The sequence below is a fragment of the Xenopus tropicalis genome, chromosome 3 (assembly GCF_000004195.4).
Source record: "Xenopus tropicalis strain Nigerian chromosome 3, UCB_Xtro_10.0, whole genome shotgun sequence".
NCBI lineage: Eukaryota > Metazoa > Chordata > Amphibia > Anura > Pipidae > Xenopus > Xenopus tropicalis.
In genome coordinates this window covers 16,438,488-16,456,410 of record NC_030679.2, presented here as the reverse complement: position 1 = coordinate 16,456,410, position 17,923 = coordinate 16,438,488, and the positions used below count along the sequence as shown (strand labels likewise).

At 43.0% G+C, this 17,923-nt stretch overlaps 1 protein-coding gene across 7 annotated transcripts in view; it reads left to right on the top strand.

The window, feature by feature from the left end:
• The first annotated feature begins 5,529 nt into the window (after nt 1-5,529).
• The window catches only part of anks1b (ankyrin repeat and sterile alpha motif domain containing 1B), a 203,045-nt gene continuing 190,651 nt past the window's right edge, over nt 5,530-17,923 (top strand). For 3 of the 7 annotated variants that reach the window (XM_031898699.1, XM_031898697.1, XM_031898694.1), the window contains exon 1: nt 6,104-6,178. The gene's annotated coding sequence lies outside the window, so the exon portion shown is untranslated. Of the gene's footprint in view, nt 6,179-17,923 lie in introns of all 7 variants that reach the window. The other 4 variants (XM_031898696.1, XM_031898695.1, XM_031898698.1 and 1 more) reach the window with 4 other exon arrangements.

Sequence of the window (17,923 nt, the reverse complement as noted above, 5' to 3'; positions counted from 1 at the left end):
CCCTGTGTCAAAACACGGCCCTTTTGCAACAGATGTGACAGTGTGAGACTGATAGGTGACACTACAAGTAGCTGCTTTGACTCATAAGGATGGCCACTCGCTCAGTGGACAAATGCTCCGACTCATAAGGATGGCCACTTTCTGGATTTAGTCTTTACCAAAAATCTGTCCCTTTCTGATTTTAACAGTGTCCCCTTCCCCTTCTCTGACCATCACCTGGTTACATTTTCTGTCTCTCACTCTCCTTCCCAACCTGCTCCTTCCCCTGCTTTACTAATCCGAAATACACGTGACATAGACCTCCTGGCCTTAACTCGCTCTTTCAGGTCCAGTCTCTCCTCCTTTAATGAGATGTCTGACCCTGATACCCTGGTTAGCGAGTACAACAGCATACTAGCCTCCACCATTGATTCATTTGCCCACGCCCGTGGCTGAATGTGCGCACCAAATTCCTACACTCCTGTGCGAGATCTGCGGAACGTATGTGGAGGCAATCCCGTACGCAAGGCAACTTTATTGATTATAAATTCCTATTGGCCTGCCTCAAACCTGCCCTGTCGAAGGCTAAACAGGAATACTTCAACACCCTTATAAACAATAATAAAGCCAACCCGAAACGCCTGTTTTCAATATTCAATACCCTTCTGCGTCCCTCACAGACTCCATTACCTGACGTTATGCACTTTCCCCAGGACTTTGCTGATTTCTTCATGAACAAAGTGGAGTCCATCCGCAATCAAATTCCAATACTAACCAGCTCCTCCTTCCTAAGCCCCCTTCTGCATGTCTTAACTCTTTTGGTCCCGTAACTGTCTCCGAAGTCTCCCGGCTTCTATTGTCTGTTCCCCTCACCACTTGTTCTCTAGACCCTATGCCTTCTTCTCTGCTCAAACACTGTGCTGCTGAACTTACTCAGACTCTTACTCACATCTTCAACTCTTCTCTGACTTCTGGAAGTTTCCCCTCTTCCTTTAAACAGGCTTGTGTCAAGCCTATCCTTAAAAAGGCCACGCTGGACCCGTTCTGTCTCTCTAACTACCGCCCTGTCTCGCTTCTACCTCTTGCCTCCAAAATCTTAGAACGTATTGTCTTCTCCAGTATAACTAACTTTCTTAATGCACATAATTTAATGGACCTGCTGCAATCTGGCTTTCGGCCTGCGCACTCTACTGAGACAGCGTTGCGCAGAGTTAGGAATGATCTTCAGGTTGCCAAAGCCAATGGTTACTTTTCCATACTAATCCTCCTAGATCTATCGGCTGCATTTGATACGGTTGACCACTCCCTCCTGATGCAGATTCTGCATTCGATTGGTATCCGTAGTCAGGCTGCATCCTGGATCCCTTCTTACATCTCTAACCGTTCATTCACTGTCTCCTATGCTAACAAAATCTCATCTCCAGTCCCTCTTAATGTGGGGGTGCCCCAAGGCTCTGTACTTGGGCCGTTGTTGTTCTCCCTTTACATGCTGTCTTTGGGAGATCTTATCTGTTCATTTGGTTTTAAATATCATCTGTATGCTGATGATACCCAAATTTACTTTTCGACCCCTTTGTTAACAGTCGAAACTGAGACTCAAATCTCTAACGGCCTCCTGGCTATCTCTAATTGGATGAACCAACGCCACCTCAAACTGAACCTAGCAAAAACTGAACTAATGATCTTTCCGCCTAAGCCTGGTCCTACCCCCCCTTTTCTATCTCTATTGATGGCACCCTAATCAACCCGGTCAACTCGGCGCGTTGTTTGGGGGTGATCTTTGACTCCTGTTTCTCCTTCTCTGACCATATTAACACCACTGTCAAAACCTGTCACTTTTTCCTGCGCAATATTGCCAAAATCCGTCCCTTTCTCTCTACTGAAACAGCTAGGCTACTCATGCATGCTCTCATCTTATCCCGACTTGACTACTGTAACCTGCTACTAATCGGCCTCCCTAACTCCCATCTTTCCCCCCTACAGTCTATATTAAATACTGCTGCCAGAATTCTCCTCCTCTCATCCAGGAGAGTTCAGGCCCTTCTCCTGCTAAATCCTTATAGTGGCTTCCTATTAAACAAAGAATATTTTACAAACTCCTTCTCTTAACCTTCGAAGCCCTCCATTCATCTGCTCCTCACTACATCTCTTCTCTTGTGTCTCTGTATGTTCTTGGCCGACTCCTTCGTTCCTCGCAAAGCAATCGTTTGGTTGCGCCCCCCACTACAACTGCTGTTTCCCGCCTTAAACCTTTCTGCCTTGCTGCCCCTTACATTTGGAATGCCCTCCCTGATTTCCTCCGGAGAGAATCCTCCCTCAGTCTTTTTAAAACCAAATTAAAAGACTACCTTTTGGAGCACTCGCCTAGCACCTGATCTGGGAACCAGCACTTATATTGTATTGTCACCCACTGTGAACTACAGCACTTATATTTGCCTATTTGTGTCTGTAAGTTACCCTCCCATATAGATTGTAAGCTCTACGGGGCAGGGACCTCCATCCTCTTGTGTCTTTGACTCTTAACTTATTGCAACTGTATCTTGTATTTATTTGTGCTTATTGTAATACTTTGTAATTATCTATTTTAATACCCCTGTTTATATTAATGTATTCTACTGTACAGCGCTGCGGACATAAGTAGAGCTTTATAAATAAAGTTATACATACATACATACATACACTTTACAAATTGCAAAACAAGCTTATGGCAGGCAGGGACTGGTCTTACAGTGGAATACAGAAAGCAAATGTGGGCAAGTTGTGCTAGACGTGACACAAATACTTACCTAACAGCCACCCATGAGGCATTTGTCCTGTCTCGAAAGCATCGTTAAGTGCGGACTGCCTTAGGATATAAGCATCGTGAAAGGAGCCGGGGAACCCAGACACGATGCTCATGATGTTCATCTTGCCATCGCACACCACTTGCATGTTAAGGGAGTGGTAACACTTACTGTTTCTAAAAATGTGCTCCCTGTCTTGGGGGGGGGGTTTAAAGCCACATGGTTGCAATCAATTGCACCCCACACATTGGGGATGCCGCTTACCCCATAAAAATGCCTTTTCACGTCGTTCCACTCGTTCCGATTTTGGAGGAACAAGATGAAATTCCCGGACACTGAGCGTAGGGCGTCCAGGACCTGGCCAAGGCACCGCAAAAAGGTAGGCTGTTACACCCCCCATAAACCCCCCGACCCTCTGGAAACTGCTAGTAGCCAAAAAGTGCAGGGAGCACAGCAGTTTGACCATCCCGGGGACAGCGCGGCTTCTGCGAGTCAGTGGCTGCAGGGAAGGCTCAAGCAGGCTGGATATGGCTTGCCCTATTGAGACTGTATCGCCTGACCACTTCATCCTCGCTTAAAGGGCATGTCAACCCCAAAAATAATGTTTTGCATAATGAAAGAACAAAATTCTAAGCAACTTTCCAATATGAAATAATTAAAAATTTGTAGCGCTTTAAACGTTATTTGTAAATGTAATTGCTATTGAAAGCAGCATTTGCTGAACTCCAGGTTGTTACATTTTAAACAATGTTGCAAAGGTCTTGCTTCCACAGCAAGTCAGGTCTGTCAGTCTGCTGCCCTGTGTTACATTGTTTCAACAGTCTGAGCCGCCAGGGCAGAGAATAGAAAAGGACAGACAAACACTGCTTCTAATAGCAATTATAAATACAAATAACTCAAAAACCATTACAAACTTGTAATAAATGTATATTGCAAAGCTGCTGAGAGTTTTGGTTTCTTTTATTAGGCAAAACATTATATTTTGAGTTGCCTTGTCCTTTAAAGGACATGTAAACCCCACACACAAAAATCTTATCAGTGAACAGCCTCTTTGAAATCTTTCAATACCTGCCACACTGGTTGCCCAGAGGTTAATAGTAAGGCTGCAGCATCCCCTTAATTAATCCCACTTAGATTTCCTTCTCCTCCTGTAACCCACTCAGCCCCCACCCTCAGGAATTTGCTTTGGCCGTTGGCTTGTGGGCATGCTCAGTTGTTCTAGGCTCAGATTACTAAACACGCCCCCAATCTAGCAGCCAGTAAAGAGATGGAATTGTTGGTTCCCATAGAAACTCAGCTCTAGCTGTCTGCTTCAGTTTTTTTCTCCTGGGCTTAACTTTAACATTACAGTGCTCAAACAAAGCAGAACTTTTATCAAAGACAGTTCTGCCCGTATTCTTGATGAAATGTATGCTGAATAAGGGTCTTTGTGTGTGTATGCTGATGTTTTGTTCAAGACAAAAGTTTGTACACAATATTGTACAAGTCAGCACTTGGTGTTGGGGGGTTTGCTAAGAACTCTGGTATAAAAGGGAGCCTCCACCATGTGTCAGTATCTTCGCCTAGGACTCCTGAACGAGTGCCAGGACATTTGGATCATCACTTGGTTATCGGGAATCTGAAGGTCTTGCACCAAAGGAATTGATTGATTCACCTGAATCTGAATCCTGCAGAAAACGGATGAATCTTGGCCGAATCCCAAACTGAATTCTGAATCACTACCAAAAACCAACTGATGGATATTGATGTTGTACTCTATATTTGCCAAGGTGACATAAGCTGCTGGTTTGGCCTCTTCAGGCTAAGTCAGCAGTTTATTTGCCTTTGTATGGCCCCTCCCTGACAGAAATTGGTCAGACCTGTCTGGCATGTTTTAAAATCCCATTCTACAAGGACCAAATAATGTGTTGATGTATCGTCTCCCAACGGCTCTGTTATGAACCAAGCATTGGCCTGGGGGACCTAATGATCTGATTACCCTTATTAGGGCCAGCCTGCTGGAGGGCAAATGAGCAAATCTTAATGTATACGGACAGCTACAGATGGCTAAATGACACAAAATAACTTTTACTGTGGGGTACAATGGTGTAACTAGAAGTCAATGGACCCCATAGAAAAATCATTTAAGGGGTCCACTAAACTTTGGGAACAAGACATCATGCTTCTATAGTTATACCCTTGAGTGGGCATTATATACTTCCATAAAGATATAAGTAATCCTCTGGGTGCCCTATACCTACAGGACCCCCCAGCAGTTGCAGGGTCTGCCCTGCTTCCTCTATAGAGATACATATAGGTATATGTACATATGTATGTGTATATTTGTTGGTATATGTATGTGTATATATATACTTGTATTTATAGACGTGTATGTGTGTATGTATATATACAAATATATATAATGTGTGTATCTAGTATGTATGTGTATTTGTGTGTATGTATATGTCTATATATATATAAAGAAACAGAGTACCGCACACACAGGGACTTTGAAAAGATATAAAAAATATTTATGTGTGTGTGTACATATGTTCGTGTGTATAAGTATGTATGTATATATATATATATATGTATGTATATATACAGTATATATAGAGAGAGAGAGAGAGAGAGAGAGAGAGAGAGAGAGAGAGTGTGTATGTATGTATGTATATGCAGTTGGTGCGGAAGCTGGAGTGAAAGTCGCACGGACATGGATATCCGTCGCAGCGCAGTAGACACTCTCCCTTTCTTTCCTGTGTATTGCTGCTGATCAGTTTTCCCCTCAATGTCCCTAAAAGTCTTAATTCTCAAGGTGAAGTTGGACGTTTGTTTTGACTTTTGTAGATACCCCGAACACTATCTCCCTCCCTTTCATTGTTCCAATATTACCCCCTCCCATTCCAATATTACCCGCTCCCTTGAAAATCCCATTCTGCAAGGACCAAATAATGTGTTGATGTATCGTCTCCCAACGGCTCTGTTATTAGGGGCACCTAATGGAGGGGATTGGGGGCGGCAGTCACCCATTCTAATTGTCTCTCCCGGCATCATCAATCTGATGCTCTCTCACCCTTACATGAGTGTGTAGAGTACAGGCGCACTCCTCGAGCGCAAGTCCAAATCCTATTACCGCTTGTGTGGAGTAGAAGCGCACTCCCTGACTGACAGCCCATATCCATAGAAACAGAGCAGGCAGGGGCGCTACAGACACAAGCCCGGCGCTGGGGGAGAGAATGCGATCTGTCTCTATAGCCTTCAAGCTTCTACACTAGCCCTGTGTGCCACCCCTCAGACACCCTTTTACCCCCGGACGCATACATGCTGCTGGATACATAGGTTCGACCCCGCCTCCCCCGCACATCCTCGAAACGCTGCAGGTGTCCGGTCTCGTGAGACCCACTGATTTGGCAGATTTTTCTTCTCTCTCTTGGTGGGTGAGTACCCAATGGCTTAGCATATCTATCTGCTCCTTTCTCTAGGGGCTCCAGACTTGGGCAACTTCAAGGCTTTGACTCTCTATGAACCCTCCTGGCTGGGGGTATTGCACTGGCAGAGGGGTGGGGGTGGCATGTCTGGGGTGTGGGGGCAGTACAAGCAGCTGGGATGGCACCACAGCCAAAATACTGGATAGCATGCGTGAGGCTAGCATGTCATCTTAGCCACTTGTTCTGCATCACCAGCAGATGCTACAGGGTCGCACTGTATCCTATATTCTGCACACAGCTATCTTCTTCCAGTGCTGCACTCTCACATGCATCTTCATTCTCTATATATGTCTATATCTATTACTTCTGCAGATATATATCTACCATGCATATATTCCAATTCATATCAATACATATATATTTATATTTATTGCCTATATTTATCTCCTCAATGTCTGTGTCTGTTGGCAGATTTGTTCCAATCTAAGATTCCATGCTTGTGTATGTGAATGACTGAGAGGGGGTGGACAAAATCCCTCTAGGAATTTAAGCAATTTGAAATAGAATGTGAAGGCCTCCTTTAGATCACTGTTATAAATATATGTGTATATTTCCTGTATTAATAACAGTCTAATAAGTGATTAAATAGTGCAGGTCTTTTGTTTGAATCCATCTGTTCTACTAGTTCAGGCCTTCAGTTTCTAGTATTGTTAAATAAGCATGTATGTGTTTAAATATATATTTATCATCTACACTATGGCCATTTACGAATCACTCCATGACTTTTAATATCCTTATTGAATACAATAGGGGTTACACATAATACCCTATATATCGCACCAGAGCCATGAATAACCTGTGAAATATATAATTATATATGGTACATAGGGATGTAATTGGCTATGATCGGTTCTAGCATCACATGTCATTGAAACTAGTAATAAAGCAGGATCTACCTCATACTGTAAAATATGATATTAGAAGTCACCACAAATTCCCATGACCTACTTACTTGTGTGCAGAACTGCCTGGTAAAAGCATGGGCAGCTATCTGGGAAATAGAAATATTGTGGATTTCTAGAACAGAAGTTATTGGGAAGCAGCACAGCAGAACTTATATAAATGGGTATTATAGACTGGATTGTGGACGTGGGAGAGCAGATATGGTAGGGAGAGATTGTGCCTGTAGTAGCAGTGGGGATAATAGCCTCTGGGAAGGGACTGGGGCTGTAGCTTAAAACTATTAAATTGTCAGAATAATGGCATGTTAAACTAGTACTAGTAGGAGCTGTAGCTGTTTATCTTTAGAGGCATAACTGCTTGTAATTTGGGATTATGGCGCCTTAAATCCAGAATGCAGAAATTGAGAATATTAATGCTTCCTTTTCATGCAATTTTGAATCGGTATTTATAAGAGTAACTCAGTCTGTATGTGTATTACAGGACACTATATTGTTAAAATTTCCACCACAATTATTCTTTGTAAAGGAGAACACATGTTCCTCTTATTCTAGGGTATGAGAAAACCTATGGAAAGTGCCATTTACACCCCTTTTCAGCTAGCCACAGCCCTTGTGTCATGTCAGACTCCTAAACTGACAAAGCCTTATTCAGTTTTTCTTAGAATAGTATGATAAATACAATATCTAACCTCACTTACTCTGACTAACTTGTGGTCAGCCTACCAGTTGCCTTCAGAAACAATTGCCACTGACTCTTTCTTTTCATTCTTTTTTTCTGTTTGGGGTTTCAGAAAATTCTCACACACATTTTTTTTTTTTTGCCAACTCCATTCTTGATAAACAACCCCTGTAGTCTCCAATACAATGCTGTATAGGTATAGGACCTATTAACCATAATGCTCAGGACATGGGGTTGTTCCACAGTTTAGATCTCCATACCTCCAAGCCTACTAAAAAATAATTTCAAGGATTGTTTTGCCTTCTATAAGGACTAATTATATTTTAGTTGGGGTAAAGTACAAGCTTCTGTTTTATTCTAACAGAGAAAAAGGAAATCATTTTTAAAAATTTGAATTATTTGATTAAAATGGAGGGTATGGGAGTTGGCCTTCCCGTAATCGTAATTTGGAACTTTCTGGATAATTGGTTTACAGATAACTGATCCCATACCTTAATTTTATATTAATAAACATCTATACTTGGTAAGACAGTCGCATATCAAATGAATGAAGGATTTGTTTGACTGTATGAATGTTTGGTTGACTGGAGACAGGTACAGAGCAACAGTCTATTTTCAACCCTATGTAACTATGTGCCTGGAGTAGCAGTGGGATAACTGCCTCTGCGAAGGGGCTGTGGATGTGGGATAGCAGGTGTAGAGATTTCAACCAAACAGAAATAAGCATGATTAATATCAGTATCTCAGCATCAAAAAAGAAAGTAAATATTCCTCCAAAGCATTTTATTTCCTGTAGATTTATCAGTTTCCATTGTCTTATTAAAACACAGTTCATTGACAATGACTTTTGCAACATGTTCTGCAGGATCTTTTGTCTGCACAAGAGTCCATTTGCATGATGATTATATACTATGTTTCTCTGTCCATACCATTTTCCCTCCCAGCACCCACCACCCCATAGGTAAGTTCAGAGAAATTTAAAGTCTTTAAGCAGTTCAAGATGTAATATTCTCACTCAGCAGCTCTGATTGAGAGCTTTCCATACATTACACTCAATCATAAAATGCTCCCGTGACTCCTCCTTCCCACATCCCCAAGGACATTCCATACTAAAAACACTTTTGTACATGAGATTCCCCCACACAAATACTGTAGCTTCCCATGAAAGGACAGCCTAGCATTATCCTAAATTTTTCTTGGATTTATTTTACTGTTCAGGAACCCTACTAACACAGTCCTACACAATTGGTGGGGTACCAAAACCCATACATAAATACTTTTCATAGAAAAATAAATAAATTCCTGCTTCCCAATATTTCATTTCAGCAGAACCTTAACTGCCTAGCTCAGAAATGATTGGATGCTGCCTACTCTCACTTGAACCTCTTTCACTCTGTCACCAAGTAGCCAGTCTTTAATAAGCGACAATACCCAGTCCTCATCACTGACTTCCCATAGCAATTTCTTTTCCTTGGGTCACAGTCTTAAAATTAAATTTCAGGAAAATTACACAAAAAAAGCCACTGAACATAACATGCCCAACCCACCTCTTTTTCTCTGCAGGAAGGTCACACAACTTTTTCCAGGATTGATCCTGCTCCCCCATAGCATCTGGAAGAACAGGCTCTGAATTCTGACTTAGAGAGCTTTAGGCAATAAGTAGACATAGGAAGCAAAGAAACCAGTTAAGCCTTAAAGGAAAGAGAAAGGTAAAAACTAAGGAAGCTTTATCAGAAAGGTCTATGTAAATACAGCCATAAGCAGTAAGTCCTCTATCAAAAGATTTTTTTGTAAACATGATGTTCCAGTGTGTGACTTCCTCTCTCAGAAACATCCTTAATTCCCGGGGCCAGAGTCTGCACAGTTCTCTCCTCTCTCCCCTCTCCTGCTCCCCCCTCCCACCAGAATGCTAAGAATTCCCTCCTCCCTTAGGAATGTGTCATCTCAGCTATTATGGCTAGAGACTGCAGTAAGGAAGCAACTTGAAATGGCAGCTGCTATCTTAAAGGAACAGTAACACAAAAAAATTACTTTTGACATATCCCTTCTAAATACTTTATTAAAGGAGAATGCAAGTCAAAATTTAAAAAGCATACTGCCCAATAGTCCTCCTATTGTTTAGTAAAAACACCACACTTTTGGCTCACCTAATCAATTATTTACTCAGTCACACTTACTTCACATTTTCTAGAACAGGCACCCATCTCTAAAAAGGTATTCTCCCTTCCTTTCCCTCCTTGCTTCATACTGCACATGTGTTTCATTCCATCCCCCCCCCTCCCCTCTGGCAGATCAGTTTCTGATTGGCTGGTGGGCATGTGTAGATCAGAACAGGAGACAGGATCAAGTTACACACATGCTCAGAGAATAGGAAGGCTGCCGCTGGCAGCCTACAGGAAGGACAGAGAGATTTCAGTGATGTAGTCTTTACACTGCTGTAGGCTGCCAGAGAAGCAAGCAGGGATCTGGGAATTTAGATATGCAGTAAGTACTTAAAAAGAATGCCTTTAGACTTACTTTTAATTTATATTAACCTTTCATTGTCCTTTAAGATATGTAGCATTTAAAAAAGTGCAATATTCTTCATGGTTTCAAAATAAATTACCATTACCAATGCCTTACTGTGCAGAGCTTGAAAAGGCGATACGGCGACTGCTAGACTTTCAGTTTAATCTGGAAGTTAAATGCTGCATTCTTCAAGGAGCACCGTGTGTGCCTGCATGAGGAGAGGGAGGGGGTGGAGGGGGGAGCGGAACGGAAGCGTGGTGCGAGACTTAGGAGTGAACTGCAACCTGTTCTCTATAAATCAATGCTAAAGTAAGATTTTGTAAAGGTACCTGGTGGTCTAGTGGGGCGGTGGGGACGCCCGCCGCCTCCTCCATTGCGGGGACGCCCGCCGTCTGTTCCTAGGCGCGCGCGCCCGGCGTGCTGCCTTTTAATGAGTGCACAACTTCTTACCCAGGAGGCAGTTCTCCACACACTGCTCCAGGAATGTATGTAGTGGAGCCTAAGGTTCCTTTTCCTGAAAAGTTTTCTGGGGAGCGTAGTAAATTTTTTGCCTTCCAGGAGGCATGTAAATTGTATTTTAGCTTCCTCCCTCGTTCCTTTCCCACCGAGGAGCTAAAAGTCAATTTTGTTATGACCCTCCTGCTTGGGGATACACAGCTCTGGGCATTTACCATACCTCCCTCAGATCCAGCCTGTACATCCCTAGATTCCTTTTTTAAGGCTATGGCGATAATCTATGACGATCCTGATCGCTCTGCCTCTGCTGACGCCGTTGGGTGGTGGAAACGGGGTGGAATGATACTGCCTTACGAAGTCAATTTAGAGTGGGGGTATCTGACGCTGTAAAAGACAGCCTGATTAATTTTCCTACGTCCTCCTCCCTAGACTCCCTTATGCACCTAGCCATTCAGATTGATAGGAGGCACAGGGAGAGACACCAGGAGGGAATTCCTGTAGCAGCCCCACAACCTAGTCCTACAGACTATCTCTCCAAACCTGAGGTGGTTTCCTCTAGGTCCTCTGAAGAACCTATGCAGCTGGGTTCTACCCGTTTATCTTTTGAGGAAAAGGGTCGTAGACGGGCTAATGGCTTGTGTTTGTATTGTGGGGATAGGGGTAATTTTCGTAGCACTTGTCCCAAGAGGCCGGAAAACGACAGATTCTAAGCAGATCTGGGGAGTTCTGCTTGGGCAATGTCATTCCTACTCCCCAACAAAATTCTTCTAAAGTCATAATTCCGGTCCTTTTGGGATGGGATGCAAGTAGTGTAGAGAGCTTGGCTTTCATTGATTCTGGGGCGGAAGGGAACTTTTTCGATTTTAACTTTGCCCGCAGACACGGAATACCCACACTTCCTCTATTTCCTCCTGTCAAGTTACTTGCTATAGATGGTACTTCCCTAGGTTCTGGGGTTATATCTGTTAAGTCCGTAAGTTGTTCTATGTCCATAAGCTCTCACCATGTGGAACAAATTTCCTTTTTCATCATTGATTGCCCACGTACCCCGGTAATCTTAGGGCTCCCATGGTTGCGTAAGCACAATCCCCAAATTGATTGGTTAACTAATAGAATACTTCAATGGGGAACTGATTGTCAGAGCTTATGCATGAAGCCCATCCAAGTTCTGGCCGCAACCTCTGTACAAGGGCTACCTTCTCCTTGCTACCCCTTTGCGGACGTCTTTTCTAAAAAGGCAGCCGAATCACTTCCTCCACACCGACCTTATGATTGTGCCATAGATTTAATTCCTGGTTCCTCTCCTCCTAGAGGAAGAACTTACCCCTTATCTCTTCCTGAGACCCAGGCAATGGAAGAATATATTAAAGACAATCTGGAAAAGGGGTTTATAAGGCCATCTTCCTCCCCTGCGGGAGCTGGATTCTTCTTTGTAGAGAAGAAAGATGGGGGTCTCAGACCATGTATTGACTATAGGGGTTAAAAACCGTTATCCCCTTCCCTTGATTTCTGAACCCTTGATAGAGTAAAGGGAGCTACTATTTTCTCTAAGCTCGATCTAAGAGGTGCCTACAATTTAATACGAATCTGGGAAGGGGATGAATGGAAGACTTTAATACCCGCGATGGGCATTATGAATATCTGGTAATGCCCTTCGGATTATGTAATGCCCCTGCTGTCTTCCAAGAACTAGTGAATGACATATTCCGCGATCTTCTAGGTCGATCCGTAGTAGTATACCTAGATGATATTTTGATTTGCTCAAATAATCTGTCTGATCACCGTGCTCATGTTCGAGAGGTCTTACTTAGATTGTATGCTAAAATTGAGTAGTGCATCTTCGAAGTCACTTCGGTTCACTTCCTTGGGTATATTATCTTCCAGAAGGGTCTTGAGATGGACCCAGCCAAGGTTCAGGCTATCCTAAATTGGGTACAACCTTTATCTCTGTGAGCTATACAGAGATTTTTGGGGTTTGCCAATTATTACAGGCAATTTATTAAGAATTATTTGGTATTAGTGGCTCCGATTACTGCTCTCACTAAGAAAGGTGCTGACCTAAGCTTCTGGCTGGTAGAGGCCTTAACAGCCTTTAAACTGCTAAAGGAAGCTTTTATTTCCGCTCATGTACTTCTGCACCCTGACTTGGCTTTCCCTTTCCTAGTGGAAGTAGATGCTTCGGAAATCGGCGCAGGGGCAGTCCTATCTCACCATCATCCTGTAACGAATAAGATTCACCCGTGTGGTTTTTTTTCTAAGAAGTTTTCTCCTACGGAGATGAATTATGATATTGGTAATAGGGAGTTACTGGTCATAAAACTGGCATTCAGTGAGTGGAGACACCTCTTAGAAGGTGCCAAACACGTAGTAACAGTAATCACTGACCATAAGAATCTCTTGTATATTGAGTCTGCTAAGCGCTTAAATCCTAGGTGGGCAATATTCTTTTCCCGTTTTAATTTCTTTATAACTTATAGACCTGGTGAAAAGAACGTCAAAGCAGATGCCCTGTCTAGGAGTTTTGACCCCAATCCGCTGGAGAGATGTCTACCTGACCCTATTGTCCCTAAGGAGTTGATTATAGCAGCTCTGAGTCCAGATTTGCTTACTTCTTTGACGGTTGCTCAGGTTGACTCTCCCCCCAATGTACCCCCGGGGAAGACAAAATGTTAATAATTATGTTGATTCTTGTCCAACGTGTCAACGTTCCAAACCATCCAGGTCTCAGCCTCAGGGTCTGCTACAGTCACTGCCAAATCCCATGGACTCACATTTCCATGGATTTCATTGTAGATTTACCTCCTTCCAATGGGAATACTGTCATATGGGTGGTTGTGGACCGCATTAGCAAGATGTCCCATTTTATTCCCCTTCCCGCCCACCCATCTGCGAAGTCCCTTGCTGAACATTTTGTGTTGAATATCTTTAGGTTCCATGGGGCTCTGCTGAATATAGTCTCCGATAGGGGGGTCCAGTTCGTTTCTAGGTTTTGCCGGCTTTCTGTTTGCTGATGGGTACTGAGTTGTCCTTTTCCTTGGTTTACCATCCTCAGACCAATGGGCAGACAGAGAGGACAAACCAGTCTCTGGAGCAGTACCTTAGATGTTATGCCTCCAGTAATCAATCCCTTTGGGCTGATTTCCTTCCATGGGCTGAGTTTGCTTTCAATAATTCCACTCACTCATCCACTGGGGAGTCTCTGATTTTTGTTGTTTATGGGTCTCATCCCAGAGTTTTTTCGTTTTCCACTGTTTCTTCTGATGTACCTGCTGTCAATTCTGTAGGTGATAAGTTCTCTAACATTTGGCAAAAGGTTCATAGTGCTTTGTCTACTGCAGTAGCTGTTCAGAAGAAAGCCTTTGATAAGTGTCACAAAACATCACCCTGTTATCAGGTTGGTGAAAGAGTTTGGCTTTCTTCTAAGAATGTTCCTTTGAAGGTTCCCTCTTCCAAGTTTGCACCCAAATTTATTGGTCCTTATTTGATATCTGAAGTCATAAACCCCAACACGGTCCGTTTAGAGCTTCCTCCCGAACTCAAAATTTCTAATTCCTTTCATGTCTCTTTGTTAAAACCTGCTACTAGGGTTCGGAAGAGATCTCCTTCTCCTCCTGTTTCTATTGAAGGACAGTCCGAATATGTGATTCAAAGGCTAGTAGACTCCCGCCTCTCTAGGGGTAAGCTACAATACCTGGTGCATTGGAAGGGGTATGGCCCCGAAGAGAGGACTTGGGTTCCAGCTTCTGATATTCGGCAGATCGTCTGGTACGGCTAGGTTTACTGATAAACCTAGGGGTCCGGTGGCCCCCTCTGGAGGGGGGGGTAATGTAAAGGCACCTGGTGGTCTAGTGGGGCGGCGGGGACGCCTCCTCCATTGCGGGGACGCCCGCTGTCCATTCCTAGGCGCACGCGTGCCCGGCGCGCTGCCTTTTAATGAGTGCACAAGTGCGTCTATGCGCGCGCATGACGCGTTACGTCATATGGCGCCAAAATTCAAATATTTAAAGTGCTTGGTGCTTGTAATCCCTGCCCAACGTAGGTTCTGCTTCCTGTGAGTTCCTGGGTGTGATTTCTTTGCTTGCTTTGCTTCCCTTGCTTGCTCAGAACTCTCTCCTTGGGTCTCTCACAATAAGACCTGGCGGCATCCGAGTAGTGAAGGGCTCCTCCCGACGTGAAAGGCGGCTGTTATAGGCAGAAGCGTGAGCCAAGACTGGACCCTTGGAGTCTGTTCTGAGTTTTGGGATACCAATCGTGACAGATTCTAAAAAAAACACTACTGCTATTGAAAGTTCTGTATTTCATAATGAAAGTGTATAGAAGGGATATTTTGAATGTAAAAAAATTGTGTTACAGTTAAGCAAAAGGAGAAAGCTTCTAAAGCTGTTTACTCAGGTATGTTAATGGTTTCTGCAGAATAAATATATTGTTCTAGGTGGCACTAAAGAGGCAAATCTATTGGCAGTAAAATGCCAAAATTACTTTCCTTCTCCTTTAATAATGTTTATCCTTTCACTATAGGTCAGCCTCCATGCCTTCTATCACTGAACCTTTGCAATGCTAACATCCAGCTTCTCTTTCCAATTTACCTGAGCATTATCACCTCTCTTAAATTTGATACCCAGAATTCTAACCTGCTCTGGGACTACCAAAAAATTCTCAAGATCAAAACTATTCATGATGAAATTTATGAGGCTTTGGCATCTAGTGAGAGAAATTACCTTCCCCAATGACTTAATTAAAACCTTTACAAATTCTCTATTCTCAAGTACAACATACAGTCATGGCCCAAATTGTTGGTACCCTAGAAATTTTTCCAGAAAATCAATTATTTCTCACAGAAAAGTATTGCAGTAACACTGCATGTTTATTCCCTTTGTGTATTGGAACAGAACAAAAAAGGGAGGAAAAAAAGCAAATTGGACATAATGTCACACAAAACTCCAAAAAAGGGCTGGACAACATTATTGGCACCCTTAACTTAATATTTGGTTGCACACCCTCTGGAAAAAATAACTGAAATCAGTTGCTTCCTATAACCATCAATAAGCTTCTTACACCTCTCACCGGGAATTTTGGACCACTCTTCCTTTGCAAACTGCGCCAGGTCTCTCTTATTGGAAGGGCGCCTTTTCCCAACAGCAATTTTAAGATCTCTCCACAGATGTTCAATGGGATTTAGATCTGGACTCATTGCTGGCCACTTCAGGACTCTCCATCGCTTTGTTGCCATCCATTTCTGGGTGCTTTTTGACATATGTTTGGGGTCATTGTCCTGCTGGAAGACCCAAGATCTCGGACGCAAACCCAGCTTTCTGACACTGGGCTCTACGGTGCGACTCAAAATCTTTTGGTAAGCCTCAGATTTCATGAAGCCTTGCACACATTCAAGGCACCCAGTGCCAGAGGCAGCAAAACAACCCCAAAACATCATTGAACCTCCACCATATTTCACTGTAGGTACTGTGTTCTTTTTTTTGTAGGCCTTATTCTGTTTTCGGTAAACAGTAGAATGATTGTGCTTTACCAAATAGCTCTATCTTGGTCTCATCTGTCCACAAGACGATTTCCCAGAAGGATTGTGGCTTACCCAAGTACATTTTGGCAAACTGTAGTCTTGCTTTTTTATGTCTCTGTGTCAGCAGTGGGGTCCTCCGGGGTCTCCTGTCATAGCGTTTCATTTCATTTAAATGTCAACGGATAGTTCGCGCTGACACTGATGCTCCCTGAGCCTGCAGGACAGCTTGAATTTCTTTGGAACTTGTTTGGGGCTGCTTATCCACCATCCGGACTATCCTGCGTTGCAACCTTTCATCAATTTTTCTCTTCCGTCCACGCCCAGGAAGAGTAGCTACAGTGCCATGGGTTGCAAAGTTCTTGATAATGTTGCACACTGTGGACAAAGGCAAATCTAGATCTCTGGAGATGGACTTGTAACCTTGAGATTGTTGATATTTTTCTACAATTTTGGTTCTCAAGTCCTCAGACAGTTCTCTTCTCCTCTTTCTGTTGCCCATGCTTAGTGTGGCACACACAGACACACAATGCAAAGACTAAGTAACTTCTCTCCTTTTTATCTGCTTTCAGGTGTGATTTTTATATTGCCCACACCTGTTACTTGCCCAAGGTGAGTTTAAAGGAGGATCACATGTTTGAAACAATCTTATTTATCCACAATTTTGAAAGGGTGCCAATAATTTTGTCCAGCCCATTTTTGTTTTATGTGACATTATGTACAATTTGCTTTTTTTCCTCCCTTTTTCCTTGTTTTGTTCCAATACACACAAAGGGAATAAACATGTGTATAACAAAACATGTGTTACTGCAATACTTTTCTGTGAGAAATACTTGATTTACTGGAAAAATTTCTGGGGTGCCAACAATTTGGGCCATGACTGTATCTGCCAGATCCCCCCCCATGATTTCCCTCATTGCATAACAAATCTATTTTCACTTGGAAGGGTAATTACACCTGGACCCTGATCTTCCTTAATATTCTTTGATTTGCTGCCCACATCTTTCCAATCACCCCACAACCCTCCTCCTCTTGGGATGCCCGTACCTTTGTATTTTTATTCCCCTCATTCCTCTCCTTTTCACTCTTCCTGCCCTCTTTCTCTCCCTCCTTCCCTCTCACCTCTGTTGGGCACCCCCTGGCTGTCTCTCTTCCCCCATCTGCCCGATTTTTAAGCATGGCCAGATTGCATGCAGAGGTCCCACTTTATTGCCTTGACACATTTTTTGCTTGGGTGCCTAGTCTTCCCACACAAAGCACATTTCTGTATGTTGCACTTTACAGTATAATGCCTGTTGGACCCACATCATCTTAGTGGGCCCACCTTGCTTTGCCAATAAAAAAATAAAATTTGGAAATGCCTCTAAACATTATGATCCACATGCAATAAAGCGATACCACTTATAAAGCTTACCTCAGAGGTTCGGGGAACCCAAAACAAATTTGAACGTATCTGGTCACCATGGCTGGACTCAGGATACTAACTATGCAATACCATTTTTCTCTGTACCACTTTGTACTTCCAATAACCTGCACTTAACAAACTATTTTTATTCCAATGATTCTGATGTGCATTACATAGACCTGGAAACTATATGAATATCTATGTCTTGTTTTGTTTTTGTATTACAAAACAA